The sequence below is a fragment of the Heteronotia binoei genome, chromosome 5 (genome assembly GCF_032191835.1).
Source record: "Heteronotia binoei isolate CCM8104 ecotype False Entrance Well chromosome 5, APGP_CSIRO_Hbin_v1, whole genome shotgun sequence".
NCBI classification, from domain to species: Eukaryota; Metazoa; Chordata; class Lepidosauria; order Squamata; family Gekkonidae; genus Heteronotia; species Heteronotia binoei.
Genome location: NC_083227.1, coordinates 31,822,524 through 31,840,133, shown reverse-complemented (window position 1 = coordinate 31,840,133; position 17,610 = coordinate 31,822,524). Strand labels below are relative to the sequence as shown.

Below are 17,610 nucleotides of genomic sequence, written 5' to 3'. Positions count from 1 at the left end.
GGAAGAGGGCTGTTTTGCAGGCCCTGCGGAACTGTTCAAGGCTCCGCAGGGCCCTCACCTCCTCCGGGAGCTGATTCCACCAACAAGGTGCTACCACCGAGAAGGCCCTGTCTTTAGTCACTTTCAGACGGGCCTCCTTTGGCCCAGGGATTGTGAGAAGGTTTTGGGACCCTGATCTCAGCACTCGCTGGGGAACATGTGGGGAGAGACGGTCCCTAAGGTAGGCAGGTCCCAGGCCATAAAGGGCTTTAAAGGTCATAACCAGCACCTTGTACCGAACGCGGTATGTTATCGGCAGCCAGTGCAGTCCCCGAAGCCCCGGCTGAATGTGCTCCCATCTAGGGAGCCCTAACAACAGCCGGGCAGCGACAGGTGCCAAGGGATTTCTTCAAGGAGTCCTTGTACCTCTTCTTTGGTGCCCCTCTATTTCGATGGCCAGTGGAAAGTTCGCCGTACAGAGCAATCTTGGGAAGGCGGTGGTTTTCCATCCTAGAAATATGCCCTGCCCAGCACAGCTGCGTCTTCAACAGCAGTGCCTCGATGCTTGTAACCTCCGCCCTCTTGAGGACTTCAGTGTTGGTCACAAAGTCACTCCAGTGGATGTTGAGGATGGTGCGAAGGCAGCGCTGATGAAAGCGCTCAAGGAGTCGCAGGTGATGACGGTATAAAACCCACGATTCGGAGCCGTAGATGAGGGTTGTCATCACAACCGCTTTGTAAACATTGATCTTTGTGCCTTTTTTCAGATGCTTGTTGCTCCACACTCTTTTGTGCAGTCAGCCAAATGCACGGTTTGCCTTTGCCAGCCTGTTGTCAATCTCCTTGTCAATCTTGGCATCTGAGGAGATGATGCACCCCAGGTAGCTGAACTGCTGGACTGTCTTCAGAACTGATTCACCCACAGTGATGCAGGGAGGGTGATAATCTTCCTGGGGTGCAGGCTGGTGGAGAACTTCTGTCTTCTTCAGACTAACTTCTAGGTCGAATAGCTTGGCAGCCTCTGCAAAGCAGGACGTCATATGCTGCAGAGCTGATACTGAGTGGGAGACGAGTGCAGCATCATCAGCAAACAGTAGCTCACGGGTAAGTTTTTCCATTGTCTTGGAGCAAGCCTTTAGTCGCCTCAGGTTGAACAGGCTGCCATCGGTGCGATAGCGGATGTAGACACCATCGTCATCATCTAGATCTACTGCGGCTCTTTGAAGCATCATGCTAAAGAAGATCGTAAAGAGAGTTGGCGCGAGAACGCAGCCTTGCTTTACACCTGTGCCTATTGGGAAGGGCTCCGAGAGGTCGTTGCAGTGTTTGACTTGGCCTCGCTGGTCTTCATGTAGCTGGATGATCATGCTGAGGAGCCTTGGGGGACATCCTAAACGTTCCAAGATTTGCCACAGGCCTTTCCTGCTAACGGTATCGAAAGCTTTGGTAAGGTCGACAAAAGTCACATATAGACCCTTGTTCTGTTCCCTGCATTTCTCTTGGAGCTGCCTGAGAACAAATACCATGTCGGTGGTGCTCCTGTTAGCTCTGAAGCCGCACTGGCTCTCTGGGAGGAGTTCTTCTGCAATGGTGGGCACCAGTCTGTTCAGGAGTATTCTGGCAAGGATTTTGCCTGCGATGGAGAGCAGGGTTATCCCCCGGTAGTTGGAGCAGTCTGACTTTTCCCCTTTGTTCTTGTGTAGAGTGATGATGATTGCATCGCGAAAGTCCTGTGGTAGTTTGCCTTGTTCCCAGCAGGTGACAAGTACTTTGTGAAGTGTGCTATGTAGTACTGTGCCCCCATGCTTCCAGATCTCTGGTGGGATTCCATCAACTCCCGCTGGCTTGCCACTTTTCAGTTGCTTGATGGCTTTAACAGTCTCTTCTAGGGTGGGGATCTCATCCAACTCTGTTTTCACTGGTTGAAGTGGGGTGAGGTGGATTGCTGAATCTTGAACTACGCGGTTGGCACTGAAGAGAACCTGAAAATACTCCGACCACCGGTTCAGTATGGATGCCTTGTCTGTGAGGAGCACTTGGCCGTCTGCACTACGCAAGGGACTCTGAGCCTGATATGATGGGCCATATACTGCCTTCAGGGCTTCGTAGAACCCTCTTAAATCACCAGTGTCTGCACACAGCTGGGTTCTCTCTGCAAGCTTGGTCCACCACTCGTTCTGAATGTCTCGAAGCTTGCGCTGGAGGTTGCTACATGCAGCGCGAAAGATTGCTTTTTTCCCCGGGACAGGAGGGCTGAGCAAGATGTGCTTGGTAGGCAGATCTCTTTTTCACTAGTAATTCTCTTGATTGTTCTCATCAAACCAGTCCTTGTTCTTCCTTGTGGAGAACCCGAGGACTTCTTCAGAGATCAACAGGATGGTAGTTTTTAGGTGTTCCCAGAGTGCTTCTGGAGAAGGGTCTGTGGGGCAACTGGGGTCCTCAATTTTTGACTGGAGTTTTGCCTGGAAGGCAGCTTTAACTTCAGCTGACTGAAGGCTGCCAACCTGAAGCTTCCTCCGAGGGATACCTCCTCTCCTGGGTGTGGGTTTAAAGTGAAGACGGAGATTGCAGCGTACAAGACGATGATCCGTATGACATTCCGCACTGGGCATTACTCGGGTGTGTAAGACATCTCGAAGGTCTCTCTGGCGCACCAGAATGTAGTCGATAAGGTGCCAGTGCTTGGACCGTGGGTGCATCCAGGTTGTCTTCAGGCTGTTCTTCTGCTGAAAGATAGTGTTGGTGATGGTGAGCTGGTGCTCCGTGCAGAATTCTAGCAGGAGGCGCCCGTTATCATTGCAGTTGCCAATGCCGTGTTTGCCAAGTACTCCTTTCCAGGCTTCCGAGTCTTTACCTACTCTGGCATTGAAGTCGCCAAGGATGATCACCTTGTCCTTGTATATATATAATTTGAGGTGTGGTAACTAGAACTGCAAGGTTTTTTTTGAGCAGGAACACAGTTCCAGCTGGTTTGCCATCAGGTGATGTAGCTGAATATGCAAATGAGTTCCTGCTGTGCTTTTCCCACAAAAAAACCATGCATGAAAGAATGGTGGTGTCAGAGGGTGTTGGGGCCTAATATGCAAATTAGTTCCTGCTGGGCCTTTTCTTTTTCTTTAAAAAAAAAAAGCCCCGCAGAACAGTACATGGTATTCAAAATGAGGCTGCACTATAGAGCTATACAGGGAGATTATGTAAAGTTTTGATAAGCCACTTTGGGTCCCAATTAGGGAGAAAAGCAGGATATAAACAATATTTTAAAAGCATTAGCCCTGGAAGGCAGGCTGGCATTATCTCTGTTTAGCAGGGTGTGGGGAATCTGCGAGAGGGAGAGAGGTTTGCTTATGTCTCTCTAGTGAGGAAATGGCCCAGGGCAGGAGGACCTTTCCTTTCTTTATTCTCTTGGTCTGCTGTACCTGTCCTCCCATTCTTTTGCAGATTTTTGAGAGAACAACTTCTGATACCATACATATTCACCCCACCCTCCCACCCAACTATCCACAACAACTACCTGTAGGGTTGCCAAGTACGACTCAAGAAATATCTGTGGACTTTGGTGGTGGAGCCAGGAGCACGGATGTGGCAAGCAGAATTGAATTCTGAAGGGAGTTCTGGCCATCATGTTTAAAGGGACCACGCTCCTTTTAAAGGCCTTCTCTCCATTTAGAATAATGAAGGAGAGGGGCACCTTCTTTGGGGGCTCATAGAATTGGACCCCCGAGTCCAATCTTAAACTTGGGGGGTATCTTAAGGAGAGCCACTAGATGCTATGCTGAAAATCTGGTGCCTCTACCTCAAAAAAAAGCCCCCCCAGAGCCGCAGATACCCATGAATCAATTTTCCATTATACCCTGTGGGAATCACTCTCTGTAGAGAATAATGGAGTGCCCAGCATACATTTCCCTCCCCACCCCTGCCGCTTTCTGATAACCCTAAAGTAGGGGGGAGGGCCTCCAAAGGAATCCCTTGCCTCCACCTAGGGTTGCCAAGTTCCCCCCAGCCAACCTCCCCACTTCTTGGATGGGAGAGGAGGCAGTGGAGGTCGCCCTTTCAGGACGCTGTTCCAGAGAGATGGTGAGCGCAGCCCAGCCCCGCAGCGTGGTTTTACCCACGATTCGAGTGTTCAGGTGTGGGGGGGTGCCTTAGAGAGCCGGAACTTGGTGCTAGAGCCGGTTCCAGTGTTGAAACTGACGCACTGGGCTGGGAAAGGGTCCGGAGGGAAGGAGGAGGAGGGATGCTGGGGAGGTGCGGGGAGGCGGGCACGGAGCCGTGGCGGAGAGGGTGGGGGAGAGGTGACATCATCGCACTGGCAATATCAGGGGAGGTCCCCCCCCCTTGCCGGCCCAGTGTGGGCAGGCGGGTTGGGAACCTCCTGGGCAGGAGAACACCCCCCCAGACTGGGGACTTGGCAGCCCTAACTAGCTGTTCAGTATTCCTTAAGGGAGGCCCAAATCATTCTGTTTTGAGAATACCTGGAGACACACATACCGGCTTTGTTCATACCGCCTTTGTTCAAAGGAGATTAGAAGCTCTTTTATTGGCTTTTTGTTCTCTGTCACTTCAGGAATGTGAAAGGGTAGGGCTGAAGCATCCCTGAATGGGAATGGCCTTTAGCGCTTGGAGGCAGACGCTGTCCCACTCACAGGACCTTAAAGGAGGTTACAAAACTGGCAAACCCAGTTCTTGGCCTCATCCTTAATAACCTATTAGCATTCCTCAAAAGAGGTTTACTAAGGGCCTAAGAACAGCCCTGCTGGACTGGACGAAAAAGGCTGCCTATTTCAAGACTCTGGTTTCTCCACAGAGGCCCCAGAAGGTCTGCAAGCAAAGCAGCGGTCCCCCTGTCCCATTGTTTGTTTGGCCACAGAGGTTTGATTGGGCTGTTTTGTCTAATGGCTGTTGGGAGTCCCAATCCTCCATGTTTTTATCTAAGTCTGTTTCTGAAGTCATCTGAGGTAGTGGCCATCACCGTATCTTTGGGTACTGAATTCCATAAATTAGTTACATATGGAGGTAGGTAGCTGTGTTGGTCTGAAGCAGCAGAACAAAGTTTGAGTCCAAGAGCACCTTTAAGGCCAACCAAATATAATTCCAAGCATAAGCTTTGTTGTGCATGCAGTTTGCCAGTTTGGTGTAGTGGTTAAGTGCACAGACCCTTATCAGGGAGAATTGAGTTTGATTCCCCACTCCTCCACTTGCACCTGCTGGAATGGCCTTGGGTCAGCCGTAGCTTTCACAGTAATTGTCCTTGAAAGGGCAGTTGCTGTGAAAGCTCTCTCAGCCCCACCAACTCATAGGGTCTGTTTAGGCTTCTCAATCCTCAGGTCCCAGCGGGGGATCCCCCCTTTTTACAGGCTTCCCCCCAGCCAGCTGGCCGGTGGGGGAAGCCCCGCCCCCACAATCACCATGTACCTTTAGAGCTCTGGCAGGTTTAGAAACCTGCAAACAGGTCTGTTTTTAAAATGTGTGCCTTTAACGCTGAACAGGAAGCAAGAAACAAGAAGCGCTTCATGGGAAAGGGTCAGTAACAGTTTCATCAGAGAACAGCCCCTCCCTTTGTTTTGCTTTCGTTTTCAGAGCAAGTAAAGTTATGCAGGAACCAGACCCAGTAATTGTTTGTGTGTGTGAGAGAGGGAGGGGGCAGGGGATTCCCTGGTTTGGAGGCCCTCCCCCTGCTTTAGAAAGTGGGGGGTGGGAGGGAAATGTATACTGGGCACTCTATTATTCCTTATGGAGAATGATTCCCATAGGGAATAATGGGGAATTGATCTGCGGGTATCAGGGGCTCTGGGGGGCTGTTTTTTTAGGTAGAGGCACCAGATTTTCAGTATAGCATCTACTGCCTCTCCCCAAAATATCCCCCAAGTTTCAAAATGATTGGACCAGGGGGTCCAATTTTATGAGTCCCCAAAGAAGGTGCCCCTATCCTTCATTATTTCCTATGGAAGGAAGGCATTTAAAAAGGTGTGCTGTCCCTTTAAATGTGATGGCCAGAACTCCCTTGGAGTTCAGTTATGCTTGTTACACCCTTGTTCCTGGCTCCACCCCCAAAGTCCCCAGATATTTATTGAATTGGACTTGGCAACCCCATGTCTGTTGGGGGCGGGAAGGGGGGAGAAGGTAAAGGAGATTGTGACCGCTCTGAGACTCTGAGATTCAAAGTATGTGCTAGGAGAAGAGCCCTTAGGGCAGAATATAAATCCAATATCATCATCTTTGTGTGCACATGAAAGCTAATACCTTGAATAAAACCCTGTGTGTATTAAAGGTGCCCCTGCACTCAAACTTTGCTCTTATTATAGATTGATTTGCTTAAAATATTTACATGTTGCCTTTTGGCTAGCATATACAGGAGGTTAGCAATGCAGTAAAATAACCCCACAGGAAAATCAGCAATAATATACAATCAAGGGGAGCAACTTAGCCCTAACCCTAAGGGAGTAATTCTAAGCTGGTCTGGAAGTAAATACCATTTTATTCAATGGGACTTACCCCCAGGGAAGTATCCTTTGGATTTCAGCCTTAACAGTGCAATCCTAAACTCGGGTTGCCAGCCCCCCCAGATGGGGCCTGGAGGTTTCCTGCTTCTACAACTGATCTCCAGGTGACAGAGATCAACTCCACCAGAAAAAAATGGTGAACTCTATAGCATCGTACCATGCTGAGGCCCCTCCCCTCCTCAAGACCCTCCCGGATCCACCCCCAAAGTCTTCAGGTATTTTTCAACACAAACCTGGCTATTCTATCCAAAACATATATTTTCAGAAGCAGGTCCCATTGAGCTCAGTAGGGCTTACTCCATAGTAAGTATGTTTAGGGGTGCTGCCTAAATCAGGTAAACCAACACTATGAATTTAAACAAAAGGCAGAATGGGCGAGGTAAAAAAAATTATAACCCATCCAGGAGGTAATAGTCAACTGGGTTAATCAGAAACCAGCTGAAATTTAAAATAACACCTTTCTATTTTCAGGTTCTGTGCAGCTCTCATCCACTCAGCCTCTTTGATTGGAATCAAATAAGGACTTTATTGGAAAAAAACATGTTCACAGCAACACATTTCTTGTTAGAACTGACCTTATAGGATAAGGCCAGACACTTATATGCTAAGTATGGCAGTTAATCACATCAGCATCCAAGGCACAGTGAAGTGGTGGGCAAAGTGTTTGAATTATTACATGCTCGCCCCCCCCTCCCCATCACTCCGTATCTTCCTTTGGCAATAAAACTCTAAACCAGGGGTGGCCAACGGTAGCTCTCCAGATTTTTTTTTGCCTACAACTCCCATCAGCCCCAGCCATTGGTCACGCTGGCTGGGGCTGACAGGAGTTGTAGACAAAAAACATCTGGAGAGCTACCATTGGCCACCCCTGCTCTAAACTATACTTTCCAGCAGATTAGATAATCGCTTATGTTTCAAGGTCTAGAGGAAAGGGAGGCCATGGCCACTCTAAAATGGCCTAAAATAAATAATTTAAAAGATTACCGTAATTACATGGGTAAAATAATGACCAGAGCAGAGCTAATCAGCAAATATATTATAAAAGGCAATGTGTAAGACTTATATGAAATGCACGTTATATGAAATGCAGATTGCATAATCACAGTATTAGTAATCAACACTGGCAGTTGGCTGACATAAAATCAATGGCAAGAAGTCTCTTCTTGACAGATACGGCCAGCATGGCAATGGCAGGCACTCAAAAGCCCACTGGAAAAGTGCCATATGTGAAGAAACAGATCCCTTTTCACCCACTAGGATCATCTATTTAAATGGAAATTCTGTGAATGGTAATCAAAGAGCTTATACACCTCAACACACACTCTCATTCATACACTGCCTGAAAAAGCTAAAACTCCTAGATGGCAGCGATTCAGACTGCAGGTGAAGATTCTGTAACAGAAGAGTAATAAAAATACTCCTTGGACAAGTGGACATAGAAAACTAGAAGCTCAGGAAAAAGAGCTCAGATCTGATCTTTTCCTTGCTTTACTGATTTTTGTTTGATGCAGGGAATCTTTGTCTTGAAGAAGCAGTGTATCTTGTCGGGAACCCTCCTGTATTTGTAACGATACGATCTAGGAACAGTTTCATCATTTCATCTGCTTTTTTAAAAGTTCTGTTATCATTTTACAGTGAATCCCGTACCTCCTCTGTGTGTGTGTGCATATATCCTTTTGTAAGAAAGAACCAACATGCATTCACTTTGCGAATGAAACCAGGGACCAGTACACGAATAAATGTGAGGTTTGCATCACATGTTCACCTGTGTGTACATTACTGTTGCCAGCTCTCGGTTGGGAAATGTCTGGAGATTTTGGGGGTGGAACCCAAGGAGGGTGGGATTTGGAGAGGGATAGGGTTGCCAACCTCCAGCTGGTGGCTGGAGATCTCCTGGGATTACAACTGATCTTCAGATGACAGAGATCAGGATCCCTGGATAAAATGGCTGCCAAGGAAGGCTGACTCTATGGCATTATACCCTACTGAGGTCCCTCCCCAAACCCTGCCTTCTCCAGACTCCACCCCCAAAATCACCAGGAAGTTCCCATCCAGGAGCTGGCAACTCTATAATGTCATAGCACCTTCCAAAGTGGCCATTTTCTCCACATGAACTGATCTCTGTCACCTGGAGATCTGTTGTAATCGCAGGAGATTTCCAGGACCCACCTGGATGTCGGCAGATGTATCGTGTTATCTTTGTAGCGGGAGAATTACCCTATGCCCACACATGGAACAATCAAGCGTGCACTATACATGGATTGTATGTGCATTGTGAGAAGCAGGGTAGGATGGATTTACACTTTGTTGGATACTGCACGCTGTAATCATTCACTTGCAATTGTGCAATATACAGTTATGTGTGGATCCCACTTGTGTAGGGTTACCAACCACCAGGTAGGGCCCAGAGATCTCCCAGTTTCTGCCCACCTCATATTTCTTGAGGATCACCTCTTGCTCGGCCTCAGCGGGGGGGGGGGGGCTGATGGTGGAGGGGCAGTGAATTTGGGGCCTTATCCTGGACTCTTGCTCAGAGCCCCAGAATCACTAAAACTGCCCTTGTCCTTTGACTATGCTCAACAGGGATCTTCTTCTGTCTTATTGTTACCTGTTGCTGCAAACCCAGGAAGAACTTGTTCACGTGAGAGATTTCGGTGGCTGTAGGGCTACCAACTCTGGGTCAGGACATTCCTGGAGATTTGGAGATGGAGGGTGGGGCTTGGTGAGAGACCTCGGCAGGGTATACTGCCTTGGAGTCCACTCTTCACAGCAGCCATTTTCTCCAGGGGAACTGATCTCTGTGGTCTGGAGATAAATTGTAATTTGGGAGCTCTCCTAAAGGCTGGCAAGCCAAAGATGATATAATTAATAGAGATCCACTCTCCAGTCCATAACGGCCCTACTTTGGGTCCTGTTCTCTGTTTTGTGACACCTGAATGACTATACAGTCACGTATACAAATAGTTTTCTAATCTGTCATCCTACGGACAAGAGCAGAGATACCATGAGGTAGTGGCCCAGATAAGAGATAAGGGCCACTGCAGCTTCTGTCTGTGCAGTGGAATTTCAGGTTTGATTTATTTTTCTTCCACCATAGAGCTACGAGTAACATATACAGGTTAAAATCTTTCCTCCTTGGTGAGATGGGTTGAATAGGCATTGGTTTTTCTCAAGAATATTGCTGTGCTTAAAGAGAGGTAATTTTTTTTGGGGGGGGGCACTGGCACCAGACTACAGTTCCCAGGATTCTTTAGGGGGAAATGATGATGATGATCAGTGGTGGAATTCTAGCAGGAGCTCCTTTGCATATTAGGCCACACACCCCTGATGTAGCCAGTCCTCCAAGAGTGTACAAGGCTCTTTTTTGTAAACTCTTGGGGAATTGGCTACATCAGGGGTGTGTGGCGTAGTATGCAAAGGAGCTCCTGCTAGAATTCCACCCCTGATGATGATATTGAAATTATAGTGACTATGCCCAAGAAAATTCAGGGATTTGTTTCTGATTATTTCTGAGTAGTTCCTCCCTGGCTGTCACTTAAGAGTGGCCAATTCCAACTTGAAAAATTCTGGAGATTTTTTTGGGGGGCGGGGGTGGAGCTTGGGAAGGATGGTGTTTTGGGAGAGGAGGGAACTCAGTGGATATGTGATGTCATAGAGTCCACCCCCAAAGCCACCATTTTTTCTCCAGGGAAATTGATCAATGTAGTCTGGAGATCAGTTGTAATTGTGGAAGATCTCCAGGCCTCACCTGGAGATTGGCACCCCTACTCCATCACTGCCTTGTTCAACGGTGTTAGAGGTAAGCTACATAAGTCTGGGCACAAACAGGATAGCACTGCTCTACATGCAGCCAGCTGGGTGACTTGTGGCCAATCACAGTTCTCTTAGAGGTCTCTCAGCCCCACTTGCCTCACAAGTGGAGAGAGGAAGGGAAGGAGATTGTAAGCCACTCTAAAACTCCTTTGGGTACTGAAGAGTGGGATATAAAATCAACTTTCCTCCTCCTTCTGCAGTACATCAGCATCTGATGCCAGGTCTACCATAGGCCACCAGAAAAAAGATGCCCCCTTGGCCACCATCACATCCAGTGACTTGCATACAAACTCATCTAAAATGCTTGCTCTGGCCCTCAGAATGTTTTCCTGCTGGTAGTTTCCCCTCATGGTGTTCATATCCGAATAGAGAATGGCTGACCTATAGAGCTGTCATTGGGCCAGTGGGTGGAACCTCCCCCGATGTCATCGACGTGATGCGACCCAGAAGTGACATCATCATGCCATTAACGATGCTCACAGCCACTTTAGGCATTTCCAGGAAAACTCTATGGTTTTTCCTGGACACTCTAGCCATTTGGGAGGGAAAACTCTATTGTACAATAGGTACCGTAGAGTTTTCCCCTCCCAAATTGCTAGAGCATCCAGGAAAAACCATAGTTTTCCCAGAAACGCCTAGAGCGGCTGGGAGTGCCGCCACTGGCGCGATGACGTCACTTCCAGGTGATGTCATTACGTCAAGCATGCGCTTTGTGCGCACAAGAAAGTCCCCTGTCTGAGAAGGCTGGGGACTTGGCAACCCTATTGGCCTACGGTTCAGGAACCCAGACTAACAGTCTTGCCTGTGCCACAGATGTATTGTGTAGCCTTGGTCAAAATCACCTAAGGTTGCCAGCTAGGGGATTTGGGGGGGGGGGGTACAGCCTGGGGAGGGACCATGGCAGGGTATAATACCATAGAGTCCACCCTCCAAAGAACCCGTATTCTCCAAGGGGAATGATCTTGGTCGTCTGGAGATCTGTTGTAATAGTGGGAGATCTCCAGGTGCAACCTGGAGGTTGGTAATCCTGTATGGGGCAAGTCTGGTTCCCAGTTTTGATGGGCCTTGGGCATACAAGAATTGCTGGTGGTGGTCCCTGCCTGCTGCTGAAACAAAAAATAAAAAACTGTACAAGCAACGGTATAACTCTGTATCAAATTATGCAAATATCTAATAATATAAGAAAACTTTCCAATGTACAAAAAATAATAGAACCATCTATTGGTAATGCAGTCAGTCAAGGAAGTCTTGCTTTCCAAATGAGTGGGTGTCCTAATGAAGCAGGTGCGTTGTGTAGTAGTCTCCAAATCCAAATATGACATCCGGATGTAAAGTGCGTTTCAGGGTGTGGCAGGTAAGTCTTATTCCACCCAAGGGTAATTCTCTGTAACAATTCTAACACACTCATACTTATATTCATAAATTGCAATATAAATTTCTTCTCAGGATCCTGATTGGCAACCTTTCTCAGCCATACAGCTTCACATATTTCAAAGTATGGGTAATGTCCCTCCTTATTAGATATTTGCATAATTTGATACAGAGCTATAGCGTTGTTTGAGCACAATTTTTTATTTGGATTATCCATTACTGTGTTTCCCTTCTCTTGTTTTTGAGGCCCTGCTGCTGAAGCATACAGTAATTGTAGAAAATGCCTTCAGAAGTCCTGCATATCCTGAGTCCTTGGCTGAGATGGGCTTTGAACCGAGATCTGGAGGCCACATATTGACCCAGGAATGACAGACTTGCTGGGTGCAAACCATGTCCCCAGAGAACTGGTCAGACCAGAAATATGTGTCTCTGTCACATCTCCATGCTCAGCACTGTGCTGAAATGGAAAGTCCTTCATCTGAGTCAGCTGCGGTCCAGCAAGCAAGTTGTGCTGGTGGTGTTCTTCTCACTTCATTACAATAGTGATTATCATACACTCTGCACGAAGTCAGCACAAGATGGTGGAGTCACTCACAGGGCAGACGTGAGGGATTATTCCCTATGGCTGTATCACAGGGCCATGGCTCTTCCATGGGCATGGTTCGAGGTCAAGACCAAGGCTCTCTTCCTCAGTGTGAAGAAGTGAGCCGCAACTCATGAAAGCTCGTACCCTGCCACAGATTGTGTTAGTCTTTAAGGTGCTACTGGACTCTTGCTCTTTTCTACTTCCTCAGTCCTCTTAGCACAACAGGCAGTGTAGCTTGAACGTTGCAGCAGCACGAGTCAAATGATTCTTGCATTGGGCAGGAAGCTGGGCTAGGGTTGCCAGTCCGCAGTTGGGGGCAGGGGATCCCCTGATCTGGAGGCCTTCCGCCCGCTTCAGGGTTATCAGTAAATGGGAGAGGGAAATGTCTGTTGGACACTCTATTATACCCTATGGAGACTGATTCCCATAGAATATAATGGAGAATTGATCTTTGGGTATCTGGGGCTCTAGAGGGGGGCTGTTTTTTGAGGTGGAGGCACCAAATTTGCAGTGCAGCATCCAACACCTCTCCTCAAACGACCGTCCAAGTCCAATTCTATGAGCCCCCCAAAAAGATGCCTGTATCCTTCATTATTTCCAAATGGAGGGAAGGCATTTAATAGGTGTGCAGTCCCTCTAAATGTGATGGCCAGAACTCCCTTTGGAGTTCAGTTATGCTTGTCACACCCTGGCTCCACCCCCAAAGTCCCCAGATATTTCTTGAATTGGACTTGGCAACCCTACGTAACATGCAACGTTCCCTCTAAGATGCAGAATAAGCAAAAATTCTACTTTGTTAGCTACTGGCATGAAAGTTGTGAGCTACTGCATAAATTAGTGTGCTCTGGGGTCATCCTTCCTGAACCAAGACAAAAATGTGTGAGCTGGAGGCTAAACATCTATAAGATGGCTCACGCTAACTCAGCTTAGAAGGAACACTGGTGAGATGTCTGCTTGAATAATTATAACAAAACACATAGATAGGCCTGTCAGTGAAGAAATGCCGAACAGAATAGAAAAGTCTTTACCTGCTGACAAAAGGGGACAGAAATTTCTCCCTGGGAAGGGAATTCCATCATTTTGGTGCCATGAAGGCTCTTTTTTGAGCTGCCAATTTAGAGATGCCAGCCTCCAGGTAGGTCTTGGAGATCCCCCAGAATTACGACTCATCTCCAGACTTCAGGAGACATCTCCTAGAGATAATGGCTGCTTTGGAGGATGGATTCTGTGCCACTGTACCCCACTTAAGTCCCTGTCCTCCTCAGGGTCCATCCCCAAAGCTCCAGGAGTTTCCCAACCTGGATATGGCAGCCCTACCCCCCATCGCTCCCTGGTAGCTGGGGCACCCAGTTGCCACCCATCTAACCTTGGGGGGGGGGGGGGACAAGTGCAGCTGTGCTTCAAGAGATGACCATAATGGTAAGGTAAACTAATACAGAAGGACTGTGCTGAGTTTCCCCTCAATCTCCTTCCATGAAATGTGTGTGGCTCTTCCTCCACAATTCCCACCCTTATATGGGGCTTCTGCATTGGTGGCTGGAAATCTCCTGAGAGTACAAATGATGTCCAGGCAATAGAGATCAGTTCGCCTGGATAAAATGACCACTTTGGAAAGTGCACTCAGAGCTGGCAACCCTATGTAAATGGTATGTTTCCAATGGTTGCTGCTGGGCCTGGGCCTTGTGAGTCCTCCTCTAGGGGACATGACAGGGAGACCTTGTCCAGGGCTGTTTTGGCCTCCCAATGCCTTATTCCCTCTATGGGATTGCTTTACCCAGGGCTTTTTTTTTAGCAGAAAAACACAGGAACACAGTTCTGGCTGGCTTGTTGTCAGAGGGTGTGGCCTAATATGCAAATGAGTTCCTGCTGGGCTTTTTCTACCACCCCCCACAAAAAAACCCTGGCTTTACCAAAACCAAGACTTGGGGAGGCTTGACAATACTGCTATGGTTGTTTGACAACCCCCAACAGCCACTGAATGTTCTGTTCCATGGACATTATGTCCTTAAAGCTACAGGCATTGTTTCTGTTATTTGGGGGAAGTTCTAATCCCCAAAATGTACTTTTTTCTGTATTTTCAAGTTTTTTGCAACCTTGGCACATCTTTCACGTTTGTAGAGAGATCCCCCCCTACCCCGTCTGTTCCTACCTTTTTTTTGTAGCTTTATTGATCCGATCCTTGATGGCAGAGTTTGGAAATAAATATATTTTTAAGGTTGTTGTACCATAATGCAGTAGCAATGACCATTCTTTGTAAAACCTTCTGGTGGGGGCGGGGGATTCAGGGAAGATACCAATTGACTAAGGGTGGGTCACATTTGGCTGTTAGAGAGGTAGATGTTTTAGGTTTTAATGTGTTCATGTTTAATGGCTTATTGGTGTAAATGGATAGCATCTTTTTGGTTGACCAGTAAGAAGAAGAAGAAGAAGAAGATGATGATATTGGATTTATATCCCGCCCTCCACTCCGAAGAGTCTCAGAGCAGCTCACAATCTCCTCTACCTTCCTCCCCCACAACAGACACCCTGTGAGGTGGGTGGGGCTGGAGAGGGCTCTCATAGCAGCTGCCCTTTCAAGGACAACCTCTGCCAGAGCTATGGCTGACCCAAGGCCATGCCAGCAGGTGCAAGTGGAGGAGTGGGGAATCAAACCCGGTTCTCCCAGATAAGAGTCCACACACTTAACCACTACACCATACTGGCTCTCCAGCTACACCATACTGGCTCTCCAGTAAACTGTAGTGATATATTATTGTAATTGATATATAAATTAATGTGTATGAAACATAGGCATTTCAAATTAAATTAACATGTACTGAAGATTTCCTTTTGCCTACCTTGCTGGGGGAGGTGTGCCTGCAATATGAATTTCTAGTCCCCCACACACAACACTGGGGTGTTTCTAGGTGAATTGTGCCTCCAGAACCGAATCATCAACTGATCTTTTGCTCTTTGGTGAGAGTTTGGAATACCTTTGCTCATTTAACTGTGGAGTGGTATCCAATAGTGACATCATTCTGTGTTTTATTACGTTTTCCCTCCTTTTTGCATTCCACAGCAATGGCGTATACAGCACTTTTATCACCTGAGAAAATTATTGGCTCAGGTTTTTAGTGGTCTTTTGGCAATTTCCTGGTTGTATGTTTCCAAGCTTATCTCTTATCTGCCATAATTAAGCTTAGTGGCTTTAGTACAAGTACTGTCATTGAACCTGAAGTGTGTTTACTCCAGTGGTGACCCTGGAGTAAACACACATTTTACATCAAGCCGCCTCTCCCATCTGAACATGTCATGATATGCTGGGATAGTCAAAAGTCCATTTATATGACAACGGCAAAGCTAACATCTTACTTGTACGACAGACCAGAATTCAAATTACATGAAAAATGGAATGTATTTTTTGCATATGCTTATCAAAATTAGGTTGGAAAACTTTAAAGTTTAAAATAAGAATAAAATGATAAAGTCCAGAAGGATTAAGAGACAGAATTGAGCAACATATGTTTAAAATGTGTATGCTTACAATCAGGCCAAAAATGTTAGAATTGTTAGAAATGAAAACGTAATTGTATGTAGACCAGACCAAAACAAAAGTTAATAAGTAATTTGTACATAACAAACTATGATCTGTTTTAACATCTTTATAGATAGAAAAATGTTATTAATTACAATTTATTAGATAATATTGATGATTATAAATGATTATTGTTCTTAGATTTTTATACTTATACCAACCAAAATATGACTGCTTATGTATAAATGAATCTCTGTGGTACTTTTCTATTTTATCTTCCTTTCTCAAGGTTTGTATTGGTTATATAAAATAAAAAACATACTATCCAAATACTCCGTTTTCCCCATTACAAAACTATTCCTATTTTCCAAGCTGCTGCCCAAAACAAGCCCTCAGAACCCCTGAGTTTCTGAAAAGACAGTTGTACAGAATAAAAAATTTCCATGAATTCTCACATTTGGGCATAACTTGAGCCCATAACCTGTTGGATTATGCCAGTAGCGGAGTGCTCAAGTCTTTAACACAGCAGAGCTCATCTGGTCAGCTTGTATGCTGTCCCAGGACAGAGTTACCTGGAGTCTCTTTTCTCTCTTCAAATGAATAAGAGTTCTTTATTATAGGAACTTCATTTCTAAATAGGATGGTGAAGAGGGTAGGGTCTTTAATCTAGTACTAGCTAGATAGATGGAGATGCAGGAAGGTATCCTGCTCTCATGGAGCCAAGGCAATGATGCTTGTAGGGCTGTCAAGTCCCCGGTCCGGGTGGGGGTTTCCCCGCCCGGGAGGTTCCCAACCTGCCAGCCTACATTGGACTGATGGGGAGGAACCTCCCCCAAAGTCACCAGCGCAATGACATCACCCGGAAGTGATGTCATGGCGCCGGCAACATCACACAGCGACCACTCTAGGCAATTCTGGGAAAACTCTATGGTTATCCCGGATGCTCTAGCCATTTGGGAGGGGAAACTCTATTATACCTATTGTATCATAGAGTTTTCCCTCCCAAATGGCTAGAGCATCTGAGAGAGAGTCCCCCGCCGGGGGCTTAAAGGTACTTAGCAACCCTAGATGCTTGGCATAGGTGGAGAGCAGGGCCAGCCCTAGGCTGTCTGGCACCCCAGGCAAGGCTAACTTCTGGCATACACGCACGCCCTGCACTGATAATGTCACTCAATTCGGTACCACCAGAAGGCCAGCACTCTAGGCAATCACCTGATTTGCCTAGTGGCAGGGCCGGCCCTGAGCGAAGATGACGCTGGAAGAAAGTTTCCTGTAACAGTAGGGATCTGCACATCAAAGGAATAGTGTCAAAGAGAGAAGGGAAAGGATGGTCAGTATCCTGCCCCCCCCCCCTCTCTCTATGACTCTCTGACTCTCAGTCTTCCTCTGAATGTTGAGACTAAGAAACAATGTAAAGTTTCTTAGTATTGTCTATTGGGAGACTTAGTATTGTCTATTGGGAGACCCAGCATGCTATAGTGGTACAGTGCTTGGCTAGTATCGGGAAGATGCAGGTTCGAATCCCTACTCTGTTATGGAAGCTTGCTGGGTGACCCAGTCACACATTTGCAGCCTAACCTAGGGTTGCCAGCCTTCATGTGGGGCCTGGAGATCTCCCGCTTTTAGCCTAATCTACCTCACAGGGTTCTTGTGAAGTTAGAACAGAGGAGAAGAGAATGATGTAAGCTGCTTAGAGTTCCCATTGGGGAGAAAGGTGAGGTATAAATAAATTAAAAACAAACAAATAAATACTCTGATTGGCAGCAGCTCTCCAGAGTCTCAGGTCAAGGTTATTCACATCACTTGCTACCTGTCCTTTTAACTGAAGATGGTGAGGATTGAACTGA

General features: G+C 46.9%; 1 protein-coding gene across 1 annotated transcript in view; it reads left to right on the top strand.

The window, feature by feature from the left end:
• The window catches only part of SLC44A4 (solute carrier family 44 member 4), a 76,436-nt gene that overhangs the window by 18,061 nt on the left and 40,765 nt on the right, over positions 1-17,610 (top strand). The gene's annotated exons all lie outside the window — the stretch shown is intronic.